Source organism: Physeter macrocephalus, chromosome 9, assembly GCF_002837175.3.
Source record: "Physeter macrocephalus isolate SW-GA chromosome 9, ASM283717v5, whole genome shotgun sequence".
Taxonomy (NCBI): Eukaryota; Metazoa; Chordata; class Mammalia; order Artiodactyla; family Physeteridae; genus Physeter; species Physeter macrocephalus.
This window is the reverse complement of record NC_041222.1, coordinates 23,080,872-23,091,809: the sequence shown is the minus strand read 5'-3', so window position 1 is coordinate 23,091,809 and position 10,938 is coordinate 23,080,872. Positions and strand designations below refer to the sequence as shown.

General features: G+C 46.1%; 1 protein-coding gene across 1 annotated transcript in view; it reads left to right on the top strand.

Annotated features, from left to right (window-relative positions):
* The first annotated feature begins 1,501 nt into the window (after nt 1-1,501).
* Nucleotides 1,502-10,938, top strand: part of PLPPR1 (phospholipid phosphatase related 1) — a 263,459-nt gene continuing 254,022 nt past the window's right edge. The window contains exon 1 of the mRNA XM_024126495.2: nt 1,502-1,652. The gene's annotated coding sequence lies outside the window, so the exon portion shown is untranslated. The remainder of the gene's footprint in view (nt 1,653-10,938) is intronic.

The window sequence follows — 10,938 nt, the reverse complement described above, 5'->3', positions numbered from 1 at the left end:
GGTGAACTTTAATGAAAGCTTGGAAAAGATTTGCACAGAGTAGGCTGTCTTATATCCCGCCAATGCTGGGGTGACCAAAAGGTAGTCCTTTTCTGGAGGGACCAAAACTGAACAAACAGGAGGTAATAATATCTTTACAGGGAGTTCCCTGCTTGGGATGGCTTTTCTTCTGTAGGACAGAAAATGGTGTGTGTGGGGGGGGAAAGACAGGGTGGTCAAACACGGAGGAGGTTGAAAACGTAAGTTCTTGAATGTGTCCTAACCACTGGCTTGTTTTGCTCGCAGAACAATCTCACCAAAAAGAGTTTCCACTTCACTCGCAAAGCCTCTCACCCAGCAAAGCCTCTCAGGCAGCGTGTCCCCTGGCCTCAGGTTACTGCGCCATCGCCATAGCGGGCTCAGGTTCTCTTACTGGACTTTCTTCGCGTTGACAGTTCTTCCACTTTACCAAGTAGCCAGAATCCCCACTAGCGAACGATTGCTTTGGCGCTTTGGCATTCGAGGCAAGGGGGACAATGGCTCTATTGTTCTTTTGGCCTTCTTGAATGGAGCAAATGTCTCTTCCATCTAACCCTGTCACCAAAGGAGACTGAGTATGGAGCCCTCCAAGACTCACCTTCCTTCCACTTCCGCTTTGTTCTTGGAAGAGGGTTTTGTGGGCCCCTCCCCACCCTCGCCCCAGCAAACCTGTTTTGGGACCCGAGGAGACAGTTGCCTCTTTCTGCTCTTCACAGAGTGGAAGTTGGGAGAGGGAAAAAAGAAGCGCGGATCAGGAAACTGGTTTTAGTTCAGATTCGATCTGCTGCCTGTGGTTCCTCCTGGACTACTAGGGACACGCACCCGGGTGCCCCGCAGCGCAGAGGCCACAGAGCGGTCCACGGGAACCCCGGCCAAGCACTAAAAATTCACGGAGAGGAGGGCCAGGCGTTGCGAGGACTCGGAACTGAAACTGTCTCCAAGGATGGGTCGGGATCCCGCCACCGGCTTCCGGCACCGCGGGCGCCAGGGAGTCCCCACGTAGGGCGCACCTTTGCGGTTGGGTTTCCCAGCTGCCTTCCGGGAACCCCGCCGAGCCCCCTGCGGCTCCGGGGGGCAGAGCCTAGCTCGCCTCCAACCCAAGCTCTCCTGGCTCTGCCTGCGCTCGGGAGTGAGCGCTCAGGGTCCCCCTCTGAGCATGCGCAGCCCGGCGCCCTCCTCCTCCTCTCTCGCGCCCCCCCTCCGCCCCACTCCCCCGCCAGCCTTTTGCTCCTTCCTTTCATTAAACAAACAGGAGATCCTGAAACCTGGACCCTGTGCTAGCTGCAGCTCAAGGAGGAGGCTGAAGAGGAGGCAGAGCGCGGGATGGGCGCTGAGGGGGATCCGTGATCCCGCGCTCCTCCGCCCCGCGCGCGCGCGCGCGCGCACACACACACACACACACACACTCTCTCTCTCTCTCTCTCTCACACACACACACACACACACTCACGCTCGCACACTCGCACACACACACGCGTACACGCCCGCGCCTCGCGCTCGCCGGTTGGATCTCCCACGCAGGCGGAATGCAGCAGAGCCCGGGGAGCGGGTCTCCGACCGCTGCTTGAATGCACCTCGCTGCCGGGAGCCGGACGGCCCAGTAGGGCGCACGGGAGGAGGGTCCGCCGAGAGAGGTGAGTGGGGCGCCCGCAACCACGGGCAGCTCCGGGACACCGGGGCGGCCGGGTCAGGTTCCCCGCTGGAAGCTGCGGCGCAGGTGGCCCAAACCCAGCTTGCGGGCATCAAGGTGCAGATGAAGGCGGCGCCGGGGCGGTGCAGGGGAAGAGGGCGATCCCAGAAAGGGTCTTCTCCTACGAGGTGTCAGATTGACCCAGCGGAAAGCTACACCCTCCCTGCTCGTAAACTTTCCTCCCTTGTCATTTGGGAAACAGAGAGACAAAGGGGGCGTGGAAGCTCCCTCCGTCCCGTTCCACCCTCCTGGCTGCGTTACAGGCTGCGCCGGGAGTCGGCGTGCGGGCGGGGGCGCCCTGCAGGTGGCTGGGGCCAAGTCCTCCCGCCCGGGCCGGGGTAGGGATTTCTCAGCCCTGGCTGTAAGCGTGGCCTTTGATTTTCCCTCAGGCGTGGGCACCTGTCATCCTTTCCTCCTCCCCCACCCCGCAGCCTAGGCGCCTTGTAGTTTGGGTGGGGGCGGGTGTCGCCTGGAGAATTGGAGGGGCAGCCTCTGGCTTTCTCAATCAGCACCAGTGCCACGGGAGCCGGGGGGAGGCTCGGGCCAGTGCGGGGATGAGTGATGAGTTACTAAAAGGCTTTGCCATAATCACCTTCTGGAAACGCTGGGTGCCGGGATCTCTCCTCCCTCGGGAAGGTGCTGCCTTCACGCACACCGAGGCGGCAGCCCTGGGAGCTGGGCTGGACTGCTGTGGCGTGGCTGGGGCTTTATTTTTGCCCCGGGGTTTTATGACACAGACATGTGGAATATGTGGAGGATTCTGGGTTATTTTTCTTTGTAGGGATACCGTATTCCCTTTTAACCTCTTTCGTGGGAGAGAGTCTCTGCAGCCTGGTATCTAGCTGGTGGACAGGCGCCGTTCTGAATCTCTCTTCGGTCCCAGGGAAGAGGTCCCGAGAAAAGGATTTCCTAAAATGCCAGTTGCATTGGGGTGGGGTCTCAGAGTGCGGAGTGCCTGCTGGCACCTGGGAATCGCCTCAAATCTAATGGTCCTTTGAAACAGCAGAGCCTGGTCAGCGTGTGAGGAGTCCAGGACTGGGACAAAGGGGATTGGAAGAGGGACAAGATGATGGCTGTTTAGGAGAGGAGCAACTAGAGGCCAACTGAGGCGAGAAGAGGTCGAGTGGGAAGCAAGGTACCCTTGCAACCTTCACCGAATTCCTCTACCCCTTCTCTTACTTCTCCTGTGGCTGGTGGCTTTTATTCATCGGGTGGGACTCTAATTTGGAGATTTCTGGAACGTCACATCTGGAGAATAGAAGACTTGACTATTCCTGAGCTAACCTTGAGCACAATCACAAATTAGTTCTGTAAGTCTAGGAAATACCATGTTCAATTCTCTGTTTTGGCGTTTTGTTCACACCTGGAACGTGGGGTAGGCAGACAGGTATATTTGGGGGGTGGGTGGGTTCTGTACCTTAGGAGGCTTGAATTTGTAAGAGACGTGTGGCGGGGGTGGGGGAGCTTGGAAGCCAAGTTGATGCTGACAGAAGGAAACACTAGAAGCTCAGATCCAGTACTTGTGACTGTGGGTTGCCAGAGAGTATTCTCTTCACTTTAAGATGACTTGCAGAGGCCATCTCACTGCTGCTCTGGGGACCTTTTTTAATCTTAATTTTAAACATTTTGTAACTTCTTTTAAGCGGGAGAAAGCATGATATACATGAGGTTAATTAAGAAAGTTCACTTATGAGAGAGACCTTGACTCGTAAGTCAACATTGCCAAAGGTGAAGAAGTTATTGAGAAAGGAAAAGAAAAGGGGGGGGGGGAATTGGCAAGGGATGCATATTATTAAAACAGCTTCACTTTTATAATTTTTAAAAAGCATTCAGTAAGATGGAAATCTGAAGTTTTTTTTTTCTTTTTTCAAACAACTGGTGAAGTAAAGACCTTTCCAGAAATATTTTCAAGTTGAAATTGGCCTAGTGGGGGTTTAAATATAATTGTCAGCATATGTCCCTTTTTATTGCATGGTGAATATTCACATCATTTTCAATGCAAATCTTGGCAAGAAAAGATTAAGATTTTTTTTTTTTTTGCTTTTTACTAGAGCTCTATTTTCTTTCTTTATAATGTATTTCCTCTTCCTACATATGCAAGTTCAATTCATTCTGATTATATTCAGAGTATATTTTCAAGTCTTTATTGACCACCTATCCCATATTTAGCATTGAAGTTCATATAATAATGTATAACATCGTTCTGGCCCCTAAAGTGTTTATAATCTAGTTGTCAATACAGAATTAACCCATATGAAATAACTAGAGAGTAAGATAGGTTTGTACTGTCCTGTGAGCTCTTAACATGCATGGCATATACTCCATTCTCCCTCCTGGCCTTTTCTCAACATTCAGAAAACACACATCAGCACTTACTGTGTGCTGGAGTCTGGAGAAAGAAAAACACGGGGAAGTAAAAACTAGTCCGAGCTTTCAAGGATGGGGAAACAGGTATTTAGCTAACTATGATGCAATCTGATTAACTGTTACAGTTGTAGGGTAAATCAAGTGCAAATAGTAGACATGTAAGTGATTTTTTTTCTTCCCCTGTGGGATTTGACCAGACGGTCTTTGAGATATTTTTGAAAAATGAATAGTTTTTACCAGGTAGGGAAGGATAGAAAGGACATTCCAGCGGAGGAAACATGTGAGTGTGCCTGATGAGTTAGGGTAACTGTGAGCCGTCCCATGTGGCTAGAGCACAGGGTACTAGAGTGTGGATACAGAAATGAACAGCAGCTAGGTGACACTAATTAACAACTAATGCTATGGAGTAAGTGTTTGGGTAGGGATATGCCCAAGATGCTATGGAAGCACAAAGGGAGGGCGTCCACCTAAAGGAGATTAAGAAGATCAAGAAGGTTTCTTATGGTGGTTGAGGTGACCTAAGTCTTGAAAGACAAGAAGAGAAGGGCTTTCCAGGCAGAAAAAAAGCTATCTGAGAACTGGAAGTTGTTCTGTGTGGCTGAAGTGAGAGATGTGGGTTCTTAGCTCTGTGGAGTAGCAAACCATCAGGCTAGAGAAATAAGCAGAGATCAACTGTGACTGGAAATATCCCAAGCAAAGGAGCTTCAATTTTATCTGAAAGGCTGGGAAAGAGTTTGCAGGTTGGGAGAGTTTGAGACATAATCGGATTTGCATCAGAGAAAGATAGCTGTGACCACAGTGTGGAGGATGGATTGGAGGCGGTGAGACTGGAGGCAAGGAGCTTATTGTGGAAATACAGGCCTGAAATGATGAGGATGGTGGCAGTGGGGGTGGAGAGGAGGAGATATGTCTGGGAAACAAGTGAGAAAGTCAACCTTGCTAATCTAAGAGGCCTCCTCTGTGTGTTCCCATACTACCCTCTACTTTTCTAGAATTCACTTGTGTAGCTCTCTTTCCTGTGTTTGGAAGGAAAGACATTCACCGCTGCATCTCCAGCATTCATTACAGGCTTGGTACAGAGTAGGGACTCAATAAATATTTGTGGAACGAATGATTAAATTAATGAATGAGGAAATCCAGTCATGAAGCAATGATTCCTGCATTAGAACAGTAGAAGCTAAATCATGGCTTCCATTTCTCCAAGGTGATCAGCATTTGGGAAATCAGTGACAAAATGACCCAGGAAGACTGCCTTTATGAAAAACTGTCCTGTGAAGTGCCAATAAGAAAGCAACATTGTGACATCACATTTTTTATATCTAAAAATTATATTATTGGCTCATCTTGGGAGCAACAGCATTTAGCACAGTTCCTGATTCATAGTAAGCTGGCAGTAAATGTGAATTCTCTTTTTCTCCCCCCTTACTTGTCAGAATTTCCTGATTTCATGTGCTTTGCTCAAACTTTTAAGATAATCTGGGGCCAGGGAGTTTGGAAGCCACAAAGTCTCATTTAAAGAGCTCGTAGCATCTTGGCATCCTGGGATAAGGGCCAGACCACCCGTGTTCCCATCTTCAAACATGCAGCCCTAGGAACTGGGTCCCTTACTGAGCCAAACCTGAGTGTGTTGAGTTCCAATATATATATATATTTTTTGTCAGTGCAAAAAATAAATTTTTTGTTGTTTCTTAATTTTTTTGGAAGTGGAAATGTACAGCTTGTTGAGTTCCCATCTTAAAATCCCAATAAGAGATTTCAGAATGGATAAAACAGAATTTGTTTCAGGTTGACTACAGGGGTGAAAGAGGGGTACCAAAGATAGCACTTTGGGTTTGAACTTTGGTAGCTGGATGAAAGGTGGCAGAGGAATGAGGAGAGAGGTTAGCTCAGAAAAGTGAAAGGGCTCAATGCTGTTTTGTGGGGAACCGATTTTGGGGTAACACTGGAACATCCTGGAAAGCACATGGTACAGATTCCAGCATGTAGTGATTTCACAGTAAATACCAACTACTGTGTTTATTAAGGGAGAGGATGGGGAGCAGGAGACCATAGAGGCAAAGACTAAATCTCAGCATTTAGCAAACTATAGGGGTTAAGGAGAGAAACAGGTACCATAGAATACTCAGACAATATGGGAAGGAACTGGAGTGAAAGTCAAAGCCTAAGAGAATCATGAGGAGGAGTGGTCAGACTTCACAGAAGCAATCGTACCTATGTGCCAGGCCTTGTGTGAGTGCCTACGTGTGGAACCTCATTTAATCCCCACACCACCTGCAGTTCTCTCCTCCATTTGACAGCCAAGGCAGCCCAGACAGAGAGATTCCAATAGCTTGTCCCAAATGACCAGACCGGGAAGTGGCAGAATCAGGTCACCAAGCCCATTTTAATAATCCTACAAACTCCTTCTACTCACCCAAGCTATAAATTACCAGGATGATTTTAAGTGCAGAGAGGTTGAAAAGATTGAAAGTAGGGAACTGGGGGAAAAAAAAAAAAGGCAATGAAAAGGAGTTCTCTGGTGACCATCGAGAAAGCAGTTTTAGCACAGCACGTGCTCAGAAGCCGTATCTCAGGGAATTCAGTGGGGAATGGGAGGTACGAAGATCCAGGAGAGACGTACCTGTCAGTCATTTATGAAGTCGGGTGGGGGAAGGAGTTAGGAGACCATAGGGAGAAGGAACAGTGAGCCTCCAATGCAGTTTTTATCAATGGGGAGCGGATGGGTAGAGCTGGTGTCTGAGGAGAAAACGTGTGGGAAATGAGAGCGGGAGAGATGGAGGAAATGATGGAGGAGAAAGGATGCCTCTCTCCAAGAGCATGGAAGGATGGAGTCATGCTCTTCTCCCCCAGAACTAAATGACAGAGGTGCTTACCAAAGCCCAGAGAGTTCAGATCTTTGGAAACATAAGGAGCTTCTGAGTGCCGCGCGCTAAGGTGTCACTGGGACATGTAGATGATGAACCTTGTTTATGTAGCACAGTGGCCAAGAGGGCAGACTCTGGGACTAGATAGGTTCTATTTGAATTTTGGCTCTGGTGCTTATCAACTATGCAACTTTGGGCACACAGTTTACTTCTCTGTGCCTCAAATTACTCTTGCTCTTAAGATGGAGATAACCATCTTAACGCATCACATAGAATTGTGGGGATTATATGAGTTAACATTTGTAAATCTTGGCACAGAGTAAGTGCTCAATAAATGGTAGGTATTATGTGTGACAACAGTCAGGTTAAAAATAAAATTTTGACTTTATTTTTAGGACTCTAGAGATTGTGTGCCTCAGTGTTTGTTTAAAAAATTATTTTGGTTGGTTAATAAATAGTTGGCTCTAATCCTGTTTTCCTAAGTGCAGGAATTAAATCAACCGACACAGACATGGCAGGGGCAGACCAACTCCACCGTCATAAGCCTAGGTGTGTCTGCCTATAACATTTGCCTAGTTGCCTCCTCCTTGTGCCTGTCAGGGAAGATGAAAGTTTGCTTGCCTTAGGCTGGTCCTCTCATTCTTCAGCCTCAGTTCATCACACAACAGGTACTTAGCTGTTTAGCAAGTTGTTTTCAGGAAAGTGACTACATGTATTAATTACAACACTGCTTTGGTACTGGGGGATGTAAACTCTAAATATCTCAAATGTGAGGTCTGCATCATTCTTTGGGAGTTAAAAGCCTTTCTCCTTCTTAGAAAAGTTTGTACTGTGTTCTAAAATAGAATCCCCAGTGGATATGGAAGCCCCATCATCTAGCTAGTTGGCAACAGGGCAGTGACTAGAGCTTAGGTTTGAACATAACCCAGTGCTTTTTGCATTACACTCTGCCAAATACTTTTATTATTGCTCTGTAATCAAAGACTGATTTTTGTTTGCTTGTTTCATCCATCCTATTTATGTTTCAGCCAGATTAAATTTATTACATTTCCCCAACTGAGATTTTTCTTTCTCACCTTTTGGTCTTTGGCCATGCTGTTCTGTCTTTCTGGAATTTCCTCCTCGCCTTCCCCTGCCTAACTCCTTTGGTCCTTTAGGTCAAAGTCACTTCCGAGGAGGTTGTCCTGACCTTTTAGCAGTAGGGTTGGCTTCGTTTTCTATGTATTTCTATTGTCCTCAACTTTGTATTTTCAGCACCTTTCATAGTGCTTGTCACATAGCAATTGATTGGATTGATTGTAATTCATTTTTGGATTGAATGACTGACAGTGAATGAATCTTGTCTTCTTGAGTCATTGCTGATGCCCCAGTCATGCAGCTTCACGTTATAGAAAATCATAGAGTTTTCAAGTTCAGAAGTTCACTGGAAATTTTTTAATCAGACTTTTAAGTGAAACAAGATGAGGAGACTGAGAACCAGAAAGGTTCAGTGACTCGCCTGAGCTAAGTAGTGTGAGAACCAAGACCAGAACCCCAGCTCCTGATTTCAGACGCAGCGTCTACCCAGGGCCTAGATCAGGGCAAGCTGAGGGAGGCAGAGTCATGTAATTGCAGGGTTGGTTTCTGTCTTTATTTAAAATTTTGAGGTTTTATTCATCATGGATTTTTTGCGTTAATTTAATTTTTTAAAATATTGCATTAAAATATTGTTTATCTTGATTCCTGAGTTTTTGGTCACCCCTTTAAATTTTGTGCCCAATGTAAGTACCTTTCTGGCCTCACCTTAGTCCTGGCTCCGTTATTTCCACTTCCTAGCCTTCATCATTGGTGTAAGAATGCAGTTACACTGTGAAGGCAAGGGCCCTAACTGAAAATATCAAAGGAAACACCATTTAACATGGTGGTATGAGGTGTTAATAAACATTTCATGACCTGGCTGATCTGATAATTAGTAAATGTTTACATTCACAGCATAAAAGCAAGACCAAAAGGAAAAAATAAAAGTTGAAAGAAGCTATTGAAAGAAGCTCTATCATCTATCTATCTATCTACCTCAGGACCAAGGGACAATGTAGAGATTGTCTTCATTTATAAGTTTATGTATGTGGTTGTTTATATATGTCTATATTTTTGATTTTTTTGAAGACACAGAATGGAAAAAGGAGAAAATTATTCTACTCATCAACTTGGGTGGGTCTTGGCTTATGGCACTGCTGTCCTATTTTGAAGATTTGAAGGCAGAAGGTTAAAAAAATTGGCCATTTCTGCCCCAAAACTAGGAAAGGAAGGAAAAGAAACATTAATGGAAAGGAGAAAAAGAGATAAAGAGAGGAAATTTTGGGGGAATATCTACTAAGTACCATCCAAGGCACTACTCTCAAGTCTAGAATGGGCTTTACATATATTATTTCATTAATTTCTACAGCATGCTGGAATAGGTATTCATCTTTCCATTTGACAGCTGAGCAAACCAAGTCTCAGAAAGGTGAGTTAGTTTACCCAAGCTCTCAAAGCTGGAGCTGGATTCAAACCCAGGTCTGAGTTCAAAGCCTCTGCTCATTCCACTTCATCCTTCTTCTTCTCCAAGGCTTGGGATGACAGGTCACCTTATCACCTCCTGCCATCGCTGAAGCCTTAGGTGCAGGGCTTCAGCGGCTTGTCTGGGTTTGCTGAAGGGAAAATCAGCAGTGAGCTCCCATTCCTGCTATTGTTTCCTCCTTGGATGGTACATTTATCTTTTCCTATTCATCAATAACGACAGAAAGCAGAGGTGTATATGCATAGGAAATAAATACCCCTCTTCATGTGAATATCATAAAGTTTTACATGACATGAAAGCGCCTATTTTATATTACCTTCATTATGTTAGAGAAGGCTTCTTCTTTGGGTATTATGGCATCAAGTGTTCCAGAAATGCTCACAGACGCAGACTGATGAAAAGGTGATCATAATTACTGGAGCAAATCTGTCATGATGAGGGGTAGTGGTATTTGCACAGCTGACAGTCAGGGTTTCAGGGGCGCTTTTTTTTAAAATAAATTTATTTATTTTATTTATTTATTATTTTTGGCTGCATTGGGTCTTCATTGCTGCGCGTGGGCTTTCTCTAGTTGCAGCGAGTGGGGCTACTCTTTGTTGCGGTGCGTGGGCTTCTCTTTGTGGTGCTTCCCTTCAGTAGTTGCGGCTCGCAGGCCCAGTAGTTCTGGCTCGTGGGCTCTGGAGTGCAGGCTCAGTAGTTGTGGCGCATGGGCATAGTTGCTCCACGGCATGTGGGATCTTCCCGGACCAGGGCTCGAACCCATGTCCCCTGTGTTGGCAGGTGGATTCTTAACCACTGCGCCACCAGAGAAGCCCTGGGGTGCTTTTTTTATTGACGTTTCTGATGAGTAGCATGGAGCCCTGACCCCCACGCCGAACATTTTAAATTCAATGAAATCAGCAATCAAGTGGAATCAGATATAATTAACAAGAAATAAAATCTGGTTGAGAGTAATGCTGTTCAGCTCAGGGCTCTACAAGCTGAGCATGCTTTATCATTATTCCCATCTCCCAGTCTTTGCTAGCTGTCGCTTCCAGGCAAACCCACACACTCAAATGCTCTAATAATCAGCCCACAGCCTTCTCTCCTGGGGGTCACAGGAACTGAAAAAAAATGTAAGATCTTTTCATTCACACTTGTATTAACTGGAAAAAAACATTATCTGTCTTTTTTCCCCCTCAGTGTAAATGTAAGGCAATATCTCTAGGTTTGAGAAAATCTTTTGGGTTTAGTGTTTTACATGGGCTGACTTGTAACATGTGACACAATTCCTAGCCGGGCTAGTTTGGAGCAATTAGAGTATTTTAGGAATCAAAAAACCAAACCAATTATGTATGTACTGCAGTGTTATACAAAATGCAGATATAATGAAGTGCATGGTGTAGAAAGTAAAAATCATTCATATTTCTGCCCCAGCCTCTTCCCCAGAAAACCACTGTCAGTTGTTTAATGTATGTTCC